General features: G+C 32.2%; 1 long non-coding RNA gene across 1 annotated transcript; it reads left to right on the forward strand.

The window, feature by feature from the left end:
* The first annotated feature begins 9,350 nt into the window (after nucleotides 1-9,350).
* On the forward strand, nucleotides 9,351-11,082 carry LOC127724524 (uncharacterized). The gene is made up of 2 exons (XR_007992544.1): nucleotides 9,351-9,502; nucleotides 10,773-11,082. It is a non-coding gene; the product is annotated as an uncharacterized LOC127724524 (long non-coding RNA).

Genomic DNA, 11,082 nt, shown 5'->3' on the forward strand with positions numbered 1-11,082 from the left:
CTGCCATCTTTTCATTCTGGATTTAAGGGCTTTTAAAATCACATATTTTTTGTTATGTGAGATTTACTTATAAACCACGAAGTTCTCAATTCGTGTTTGCTGCTTTTATAAACTCGTGATCTGGAAAATCGCAGTCACAAATATGATAGCTATGAAACTAATGAGTAAATTTACAAAACATACAACTTAGTTACTAAACTCCGTTTTACAAACACATGTGAAACAAGTAGACAGTCAAAATAAACTATCAATAGACCAATTAAAAAAGAGTACAATGTACGTTAAAGCAAAAGAAAACAATATTACTATACAAAAATGTGTGTTGATTTCATTCAAGGTAAGAAAGTTAATTTGATGAAAAGCAGAAAAATATGCAAATTAATTTTAAATCATTTCAGACACGTGTTGCAAGAGAGTTGGTGCACTGAATGAGTAAAAACTATCGGACTTCAATGAAATCGATAACAAACATAGCCAAATCGTATAATTAAATTAACTTAACAACAAACACTTTTCAGTTCATTTCTACGTTTTTAAATAAAAATGAACAGCAGTTACATTCCTCTTTTAATTCAGATAATTAAATTTCACAAATTGCCACAAAAGCAAGGTGTTTTATCGATGAATATTGTTACTTTTCCTTTTTGAGACGGTTATTATAAAAATAAGAAGATGTGGTATGATTGCCAATGAGACAAATCTCCACAAGAGACTAAATGACACATAAATTAACAACTATAGGTCACCGAAAGGCCTTCAACAATGAGTAAAACCCATACCGCGTAGTCAGCTATAAAAGGCCCCGAATGATAAATGTAAAACAATTCAAACGAGAAAACTAACGGCCTGATTTATGTACAAAATAATGAACGAAAAACAAATATGATTTACAGCTACAAACGGCAACCACTGAATTACAGGCTCCTGACTTGGGACAGGCACATATAGAATGTGTCGGGGTTAAACTAGTCTGAAGGCGCCAACCCTCCCCTTAAGCTAGGACAGTGGTGTAACAGTACAACAAAAGAACAAACTATAAAAATCAGTTGAAAAGGGCTTAACTCATCAGATGGATACAAAGCAGAAATATGTTCCTTTGACCCCTATACCTACTGTGTAAAAATAAGGAGATGTGGTATGATTTCCAATGAGACAACTATCCACTAAAGTACAAATGAAGTGGATGTAAGCAATTATAGGCAACCATACGGCCTTCAACAATGAAAAAAACAATACCGTTTCGTCGGCTATAAAAGGCCCCGACATGAAAAATATGAAACAATTCAATTGCGAAAACTTACGGCCTAACTCATAACAAAACAATTTACGAAAAACAATTATGACAGACACGAACCAAGACAACTACTGAACTACAGGACCTGACTTGGGACAGGCACATAAAAAATGTTGCGGGGTTAAACATGTTTGAAGGCGCCAACGGAGAGCTACATGCCATTTCACAGTACATCATAAGAACAAACTATAAAAATTAGTTCTGTATTGTATACTTCCAAGCTCGTGCACCATGTACTAAGTTTAATACATAATCATATACATATTGCTAGCCAATTATTATGATCAAAAGCGTTTTACTTTTTTTAACTCGATCGCAACATGTTCATGAATTGCAAATCGACTATTTTAACTCGCAACTCGACTTTTTTTTAACTCGCAACTCGACTTTATTCACTCGCAACTCGACTTTGTTTTAACTAGCAACTCGACTTTTTCTTAAATTGCAACTCGAAAATCAAAAATATTGTAAAGTTTTCTTCACCTGTGATCATACACCCGAAAAACAGTTTATGAATAAATGTGAAATTCTGGAAAAAGATTAAAATACGCATTAAAGAGAGACGTATTTATGATACACATTTCTTTTAATTTTCGAAAACAGTATTAATTTATTCAGGTAGATCTTTATAAGCATTATATATACACCCGAAAAATTTTGACAATAACCTTGCAGAAAACTTGCCCGGAGACGTCGAAATTTTCAGGCAGCCACGTCGTGCATTTTCGCAATTTTGAGGTTACCAATGTGGGTTTCAATTTGGGGTATTTTTTGCGATTTTATTTGCCAGTACGTGACATATACTTTTTATCTATTATTTCAAGAAAGCATGCATGACAAAAGGCAGTTTATATAGAAAAATGAGAAAACATATATTTTCACCTTATTTTTACTTATGGCTTAAAAATGGATCCAATCTTATTAAAACATACTCTAAAATTTTTATAACTATGCTTAACATTTTAACAAAAGTGCAAAAATCCTAAACTTTCGGCGTCAATTTTTTTTTTATTTGGTGATTTTTTTACAACTCGCCTTGGCCTACAGCATATTTCACAATTATAAGAATGACAAGGGAAGTTGACACTATATCGGGTGCTCTTAATTATTTTTTGTTCATTGTTTCGTGCCGTTAGCTCAATGTTGAAGACTGTAAAGTTGGTCGGATTTGCCCTGGTAACGTTATCCCCTTTCTTTGTGCAATTTCACTAGTCTCGACCTCCTAAGAATGAGAATGAATGGTTGGCTTGTACAAAACCGCACATATTGTAATAAGGGTATTATATATTTACGACACAACTAGCATAACAACTAGCCCTACATATATATAACATAAAACAATAAATACATTTTTATGATTATTTCACACCAAACGACAATAATAGCTGTTCCACTCTACTGACCATGATCACAAACAAACGTTATATTTCCTTTAGTTACAATTCATACAGACTGGCTTCACCATCTGATCTTATTGGCTGATACATGTAATACTGAGACTAAGCAAGGATGACACCCAATATGATGCATATACAATCGGAGGTTTCATAATCATTAATTAAATAGTAAAATTTCCGAAAATTACATCACGTCAAAAAGCTTAAATGGAGATGGATTGAAGTGTTGCGTTTCTTTTATTCTGCATACAACTAATTCTGTTTCAAGCAACAGAGGGTAAGTCCATAGTTATTTTAAAAAAAATGCTCCCAAGGGAAATAGTCTAGCTAAAGTATTATTTAGATAAATTCTGGAATAAAAGACAAACTTGCATCTTTGATGTTTGAGCTGTAAAAGCATCATTGTATTTATCATTTTCAGGCAATGATAATGATTTTATATCAAGCTCTTAAAATTAAGTCTTAGATATTGCAAATAGAAAAAGAAAGTGTCGAAATGATTAGGAATGTGTGCTTTAAAATATGCTGTAAATTTTGGACTGAATGAAAATATAGGGGTAACCTCTGGGACTGATAGTCAATAATGCATGCATCATCGGTACTATAATTAGTAGTAATAAAACGCACGTACAAGACACATATGTCAGGAAAAATGCTGCAGATAAAAAGTGTTGAAATCTTTTTACATTTTATTTGAGAGCAATAACTGTTTACAATAGCAGTGTATAAACAGAGGGCTGTCTGCCATTTAAGTTATATCAATATTTGTACAAATCATCGCAAAACCATGATGTCATTTTGATTTTTTTATTTAGATTTTAGTATTTATAATATATAATCTAAAATTTGGTTAAAAGAAAGAAAGTAACCACTTTCTCCTTTAGGTTCAGCTGAATGGGGATATTATCAACGCGGTATTCGTAAGTATATAATTAAATGAGGGTTTGGATGGGGGTCCTTCATTTCTGTATTCTTCAATTTTTTAGGCCATTTTTCTCTTTTCTTTATACTTTTCGACCATTATTCTCGATTCTTTGTTTTTTTGGTCCATTTTTCTTTATTCTTTTATAGTTTTTGCCCATTATTCTCTATTCTGTAAACCCCCCATCCACACCCTCTTATATTGTCCTAGTAATCAAAAACATATCCATGTTTTACATCAGAAAAATCGTTCAAAGTCTAAATAAATGCAACAGTTATCAAAATATTGATGTTAAGGTGAAGGAACAGTAAATGGGCTATGTCACAGATTTTGGTAAAATTTTGCTAACAACTTTGACTCGTTGAAATTTAGGTGAAAATCGGAAAAAAAAACAAAACAATTTAATGCATTATCTATTTTATTGTCTGAAATGTTACTGATTGAATTCTTTCACATAAGGTGAACATTTGTATATAAAGCACATAAAATCGGCGTTAAACGTTCTCAAATTTGTCTTAAAATCAACAAATCTCCATATAATTAATTTATATCATTAAAACTGAAGTTTATGTATGAACAACATATAATTTAAAAAAAAAATATGGATTTGAAATTTGAGATTTGATGATTATAACACAAACTAAGAACGTTTACGTTTATTTGATGTGTTTTCTATACAAAAGTTAACTTTTTCAAAGAATCAAATCAGGAATATTTCAGACAATAAAAGAGACAAATGCATTATTTTTAGATGTTCAGTTATAGTTCAAAGAGCCAAAGTTGTATGCACAATTTTACCAAAATCAGTGATATAGCCCATTTACGGTTACTTGACCTTAAAAATATCTTAAAAAAGAGTTGTGATGAAATATTATTCAAATGTTCGACAATCTAAGTGTCATTAACTCCACATTCTCCAGATACAACAAAATAAACAACAAATACCAAAATGACATTAACCAACCACTAACGATGTGTTTCAAGTTTAAAAAAAAAAGACCTTAAACGTATATAGACAAATATCTAATTGAAGATGACCATGTTTTAATCATTTAATTTAATATTTTTAGACGCCTTTTGGTTTTGGTTTTGGTTATTAATTTGTGTTTCTGTTTTTATTTCGTTTTCGTTTTTGTGTCGTTTGATGGCTTTTTCATTGGTCCATACTTTTGTTAATCACACCTCTTCTTTTGCATATGCAATATTTAAAAAAGAAAAGAAAATAACTAAATCCAAAAGTAATAGCAAAGATTATCGCTATTTTACGAAAGTTTCCTTTGATCTTGCTGACTGATAATTTCCGTTCTCAGCGGAGTCGAGTGCTATGAAAACGGAGTCGAGTGATATGAAAATTATCGCTAGAAACTAAGGGAACACGTGCCGTTGTCAAGGAAATTAACATCGTCTTGATAGGTAAAATAGCGATAAACAGATTATCATTGGTCATCTCAACTCGATTGCTTTTCTCGCTTTCGCCTTACCGGCTCAAGCGAGAAAATCAATCTCGTTGAGATAACCAACGATAATCTATAAATATTGACTTTGCGCTACTGATAATTCTTATTACAGTAACCATTATTGAAAAAAGGAAAAACTTCGTATTCAATTATTTTTTAAAATTCAGTCTTTCTTAAATGCCTTTTTGCAAATGTTATTGTCATTTTTTTTTCTAGCGCCATCATTTTGGCATTGCTTGGAAGGCAATGGAATGTGCATTGGGAGAAGACAGTCACCTGTCGATATTAAAACGAAAGATGTGGTAAAAAACAACATAATTGTCCCGTTTGACTTCTCGGATCTAGAACATACAGAAGGAGTAAAAATGGAGATGAGAAACAATGGTCATGCAGGTAAACATATTCTTAAAAAAAATATTTTTATAGGCTTATATTCTTCGTGAAAGTTTACATCTTAAATACGCACAAAATTGTTATCGAATTTGAATTATACTTGTAATAAGTTAGAAAACTTTTGTTGTAAGTGATGTTTTTTTTTTCTGTTGTGTTGTTATTTTTCTTTCTTTTTAACCTTTTTACTATATTCTATCGTTTGTACAGTTATAATAGACTTTCCGGATCATCAGCCACTCATTAAAAGAGGAGGTCTTCAGGAACCCCTTTAACTTAAAGAATTTCATTTCCATTGGGGGAGTAAAAGTCAATGGGGTTCAGAGCACACAATAAACGGACACTGATATGCCATGGAAGTAAGTAGACTTAAGCCAAGGCTCCGTGTTAAAGACCGTACTTTGACCTATAATGGTTTACTTTTATAAATTGTGTCTTGGATGGAGAGTTGTCTCATTGGTAATCATACCACATCTTCTTATATCTATTGGTTATTATTCTCCTTGTATATTTTAGACGACACACTTTTAAGTAGTCTAGACAAGATGTATATACATATACTGATAAATTTATGAACCTAAACACATCCTTACAGTTTATATGAGGTTCTCGATGGGTTAACTTAATAGAGAATAATGGGCAAAAAATAGAGTATAAAATGAAAATTACACTTTATAATTTCATGCGTACTAAGCGCTTTTCTTGATACGCCTTTACCAAGAACGTTACAAGACGACTATTTGAAAAACAAAATGTTATTAGTATAAACTATAAAGAGAAAAGAACAAAAAGAATACAATATCATGGGATGTCAAAAAGTAAAGAATGTAATATAACGGGAAAAAAATAATAGAAAAACATTGCCTAACAAGTTAGCATTCCCCCCCCCCCTTCCAAATAAAAAAATACAGACCCTCATAAATACTTACTTTCATCAAGTGAATGCTTTTTAACAGAACATTATGCAAATGTTGGTCACAAACGTACATGTCATTAAAAGATATGAATATTCCTTTCTTTGGTGTATTGAACTTTTCCTGAACCTTTACAATGTACATGTTGTATTTCAGGTCCATTTTGATTTTGTCCCAACAGGAAATGGACCAGTAGAATTACAAGCAGTGATTTCAGTATTAATCCATGTAAGGTCATTTTAACTCATCTCGTTACCTAAAAAATCAAAGCAGAATTCACAAATTAAAGTGTACATGAAATTAAGGCAAATGAATAAAAAGACATATGAGCTATACACCAATAAGACAGAAAACAAACAACAAACAGACAACATAAAGAGGTGACACATGACCCTTTAAATACCACATTTATGATGAAGGTAGGATATGAGGTTTTATTATTATCCTTCATCTATCGAATTGATTATTAATTACTTTTTGGCTCAAGAGAAAAATACTCCTGCATAATAACACAAGACGAGAAGAAATTGAAGAACAATTGATAAAGTAGGGTCTGCTAGTGGGGCCACTTGCGGGAAATTTCGCCTAGCATTGGGTAAATGGGTGCGTTATAAGTAGAAGCAGGCATTTTAATTTGTACAAGATAATCCTTTAGTTATTCCTTTCAATGTGTTAGTGACAGGGTTCTTCCACGTTCAGAGAGCATGACTCTTTTAGAATGTGATCGGATTAACGTCCTGGTCCTTATTTGACTTTTGATATATCATGTTATGGAGGGGTATTTGCGAAAAATACCAGTCGAGGGATTGTTAAATTTCCCGAGCCGCTAGGCAAGGGAAATTTGGTCCCAAGACTGGTATTTTTCGCAAATACCCCTCCATAACATGATATATCTAAAGTCAAATAAGGACCAGGACGTTAATCCGATCACATTCTAACATGATATATCTGTTTAATTACACCGAATAGATCTTGATTGAAACTCTCTGTACTGGTGAAAGGAAATATTTTTTTACTAGTCAGCTGTAACCCATAAACATGCATAATTTTGAGGATAAGTAGAGACTATCATAATACCGCGGGAATTATACATGTACTTATACGCGTTAGCGCTGTCTTGATGTAACGTCATATCCTAATGATTTTGGCGGGAAGAAGCCCGCGAGGGTAAAAAAGGAATATCCAAAATGGCAAATACCACGGCATAGAGGGGAATTTGATGCAAATTCACCGGCAGTGGTGAAAAACATGCAAATTCGTTTGAAATGAGAAAAAAAGGTTAGAATATGCGAAAAATACACTGGCTACCAACCAATCAAAATTCAGCATTCTTATATAAGGCGTAAGTAGTATTTATAACCCCTCAAATCCACTGCTTGGTACCGAAGCACAACACACATAAAAGTACAGTATTTCTACAAATGAAAAGCATACCTGTGATACAAATAACATCTCTTTGCTAACAAATTTTTTTACATTGTTAATATATATGAATTCAATGACAGATGATTTTCATTGCAGCCTGGCAAACACAATCCTAATTATGACAAAATAGTGTCAATGCTCCCATACATAGCCTCACAAGGTAAGTGAAACAGACAACCTTTTCGACACACATTAGGAATGAAAACCAAAACAAAAGATTTTGATATGATTTAATAACTTCATCAATAAATCAAACAGAATAAAGTTTAACGGCGTTGTATGGCATGTTTTTATGAAATATATGTTATTAATATTCGAATGAGATATATACAGCATCAAAGCTTAAACATGTATAGGTTTGATGATTGCCATACCACTACCTTCATCCCGAGCATCGCTCTCGTTTTCATCTTTAATTCAAGCAGCATATTATCCAATTACTTGCAGGGTAATAAGATTTACCCGATAAGGCTCTTGCTGACATACCAGGCAATCTATTTGTATAATAATCATTGCTGCAATTTGAATTATTCCAATCAAATTAAGAATTATAAATTTATGAAATTCTTTTCGCATTTTCCTCGTTCAATTTTCTGACTTATGGCAGTTATGCCTCTAACATTTTAATTGTGACATTGGAGACGTTCAGGTCACCATATTTTCTATAGTCCTGCCTTCAACCAGGAAAATGAAATGAAAAGTAAAACTTTAATATTTTTGGCGATTTCTTTTACCATGTATCAAAAGGGCATAATTAATTAATTTTGATTCTTTGATAAGCCATTGAATCATGTTATTTCTGGCTACATGTTGATAATTTTCTGAGAAATGGTCGCGAACGAAGACACAGGCTTAAACAGACATAGTTGGTTGGATGGAGTGACAGCATGCATTATTTGAAACAGTACCAAAATATCAAAATCGTTATCTAATACCAATTATCGTGGTTTAAATGACATTTTTTTCCTTCTTCCTTAAGAGAAACTATGCATTGCGCTCAATGCAGATGAACCGAGTACAAGTAATCCATTATATTAGAATTAAATTGCTTATCAAACTGTATACGAGAAGTTTGCTAACATAATGCAATGTTGTTGAGCGAAGGTCAACGGTCATGCAGCCAGCATTACCAACATGATCATAGGGAATCATTAGCCCGTTATAGACACGTTGATTTGAAACAATAATCAGCGATAATTAGTCAATACAAAAATAACGTCAACAGAGTTCCTTCTATGAAGTATTTTACAATATATTTATAATTATAGCCTTTGTATAAGGTCGATACGAGGTTATATCGACCTAAGAGAAGCATATTGACTGAGGATGAAGTCCGAGGTCGATATGCTTCTCCAGGTCGATATAACCTCGTATCGACCTCAACCAAAGGCTACAATTGTTACATTATATTATTAAAAAAAATATTGGAGTGCAAACTGAATAAATACAAATGTACATGTGATCAAGTTTTAACGAATCATAACTCCTTAAAAATATTCGATTAATAATATTAACAATTTTATTTCAAAATATTCTGATTTACAGGTAGTAAGATAGTCCTCGACACATTTCCAGTCATATATCTCTTCCCGGAATCAACCACATGTTGGTACCGATATTGTGGAAGTTTTACAACACCTCCATGTACTGAGGATATTATATGGACCATTTTTGAACACAGCATTTCTATGTCAGAATACCAGGTAAATAATATATCATTTTTTTTTATCAAAATTATTTAACTACTCCAATTACTGTAAAAAAGAAAAAAAGATTTAAGAATATTTATTACTTCCATTAAAGCAATCTCTAGCAAGGACCGAATACTCTGCATGGGAGACTGCCATTAAAGTGCCAATTGGTCCATCTGTTCAGCTTCTTTATCATATACTTATAGAAAATAATGGTATAATTCTACCCCTTGATAAAACTAATTTGTATATATTTTTATTCATTATATTTGAAGAAATGTCTCAGCCGTGTGACATGACTTTCGTTATCAACTGCTTGCGGTTTATATCAACTTATTTCGGTTAATATCGCATGCCTTTCTGTAACGTTATCGTATAGGATTTTGACGTCATTCTGCAAATCCGGAAAATACACCTTATGGCACATTTTTAGTGAAAAAACATAACTAAGTATGATAAAAATTAAATATTAGGAAACAGAAAAGTATATTATTAACAAATGCAAAACAAATGATTCAATAAATCCATTTTTCAAAGTTTTAAAAAAAGTTCTTGGCTGTATGTCTTCTGCTGAAGTATATGATAAAAAGAACAGAACATGTCATTTTTCATATCAGACCCCTTATCAGCCCATGGTCAAAATCATCTTTCGAGCCTGTCGGCTCTCGGGCTGATATCAATAACTAGGGCTGATAAGGGGTCTGATATGAAAAATGACATGTTATAATCTATATAATCTATGTACATGTGATATATGTAAATGACAGACTGCTTATTAGTGAAAAAAATCAATAAAGAACAATACTCAGAATTTGCTGAGTCATTAACATTTTTCAGTTAAAACTAAAAAAAAAAATTAAGTGACTATGCATAAAAGAATGTTTGATGGGACCATCAAGTATGTATTCAAATAATTCTTTAACTTTTGAAGACCTTTTTCTCTTTTCTTCATAAATTTTGCAAATTATTCTCTATTCTTTATATACTTCAGCACCCCGTTATTCTCTATTTCTTTATTTTTTTGTTGTCCAATTTTCTATAGTATAATATTAAATTGGATCATCATCTTTAAACCATCCAGACCCTCATAGAAAGGAAGAGATACGTCTTATCAGATCTTGCTCGATATCTTATTAAAAGCTTATAAATAAGATATCTTGATTGATACTAAAACCCGAAAGATGTCAAGTATTTAAACATGCAATTATAAAACAAATGAAATTGGATAAGTTAGCAAAATTACAGACTTGTTTTTTTCATATCTATATATGGTTCGTTGTAGATAAATGCATTCCGGGCCTTGATGGGAACTCCAAGTATGTTTGAATACAATATCGTGGATACATTTAGGCCTGTTCAACCATTGTTGCAACGTACAGTAACCCTTAGCTGTCCTCGAAGGAGAACATATGACAATTACCGTCGTTTTGAATCTGATTACGGATGCATCAACCATGGATATAGGAGAGAAAAGAGTCAAAAGACGAATTCCCAGTCAACATCTATATCCGATTACAGCGTGTGTTTATGGGTTGATTTTTACAACCAAAACTATGTTGATGAACCCTAGTTAACAAAATTAATTATTAAAA

Source organism: Mytilus californianus, unplaced genomic scaffold, assembly GCF_021869535.1.
Source record: "Mytilus californianus isolate M0D057914Y unplaced genomic scaffold, xbMytCali1.0.p SCAF_14, whole genome shotgun sequence".
Lineage (NCBI taxonomy): Eukaryota > Metazoa > Mollusca > Bivalvia > Mytilida > Mytilidae > Mytilus > Mytilus californianus.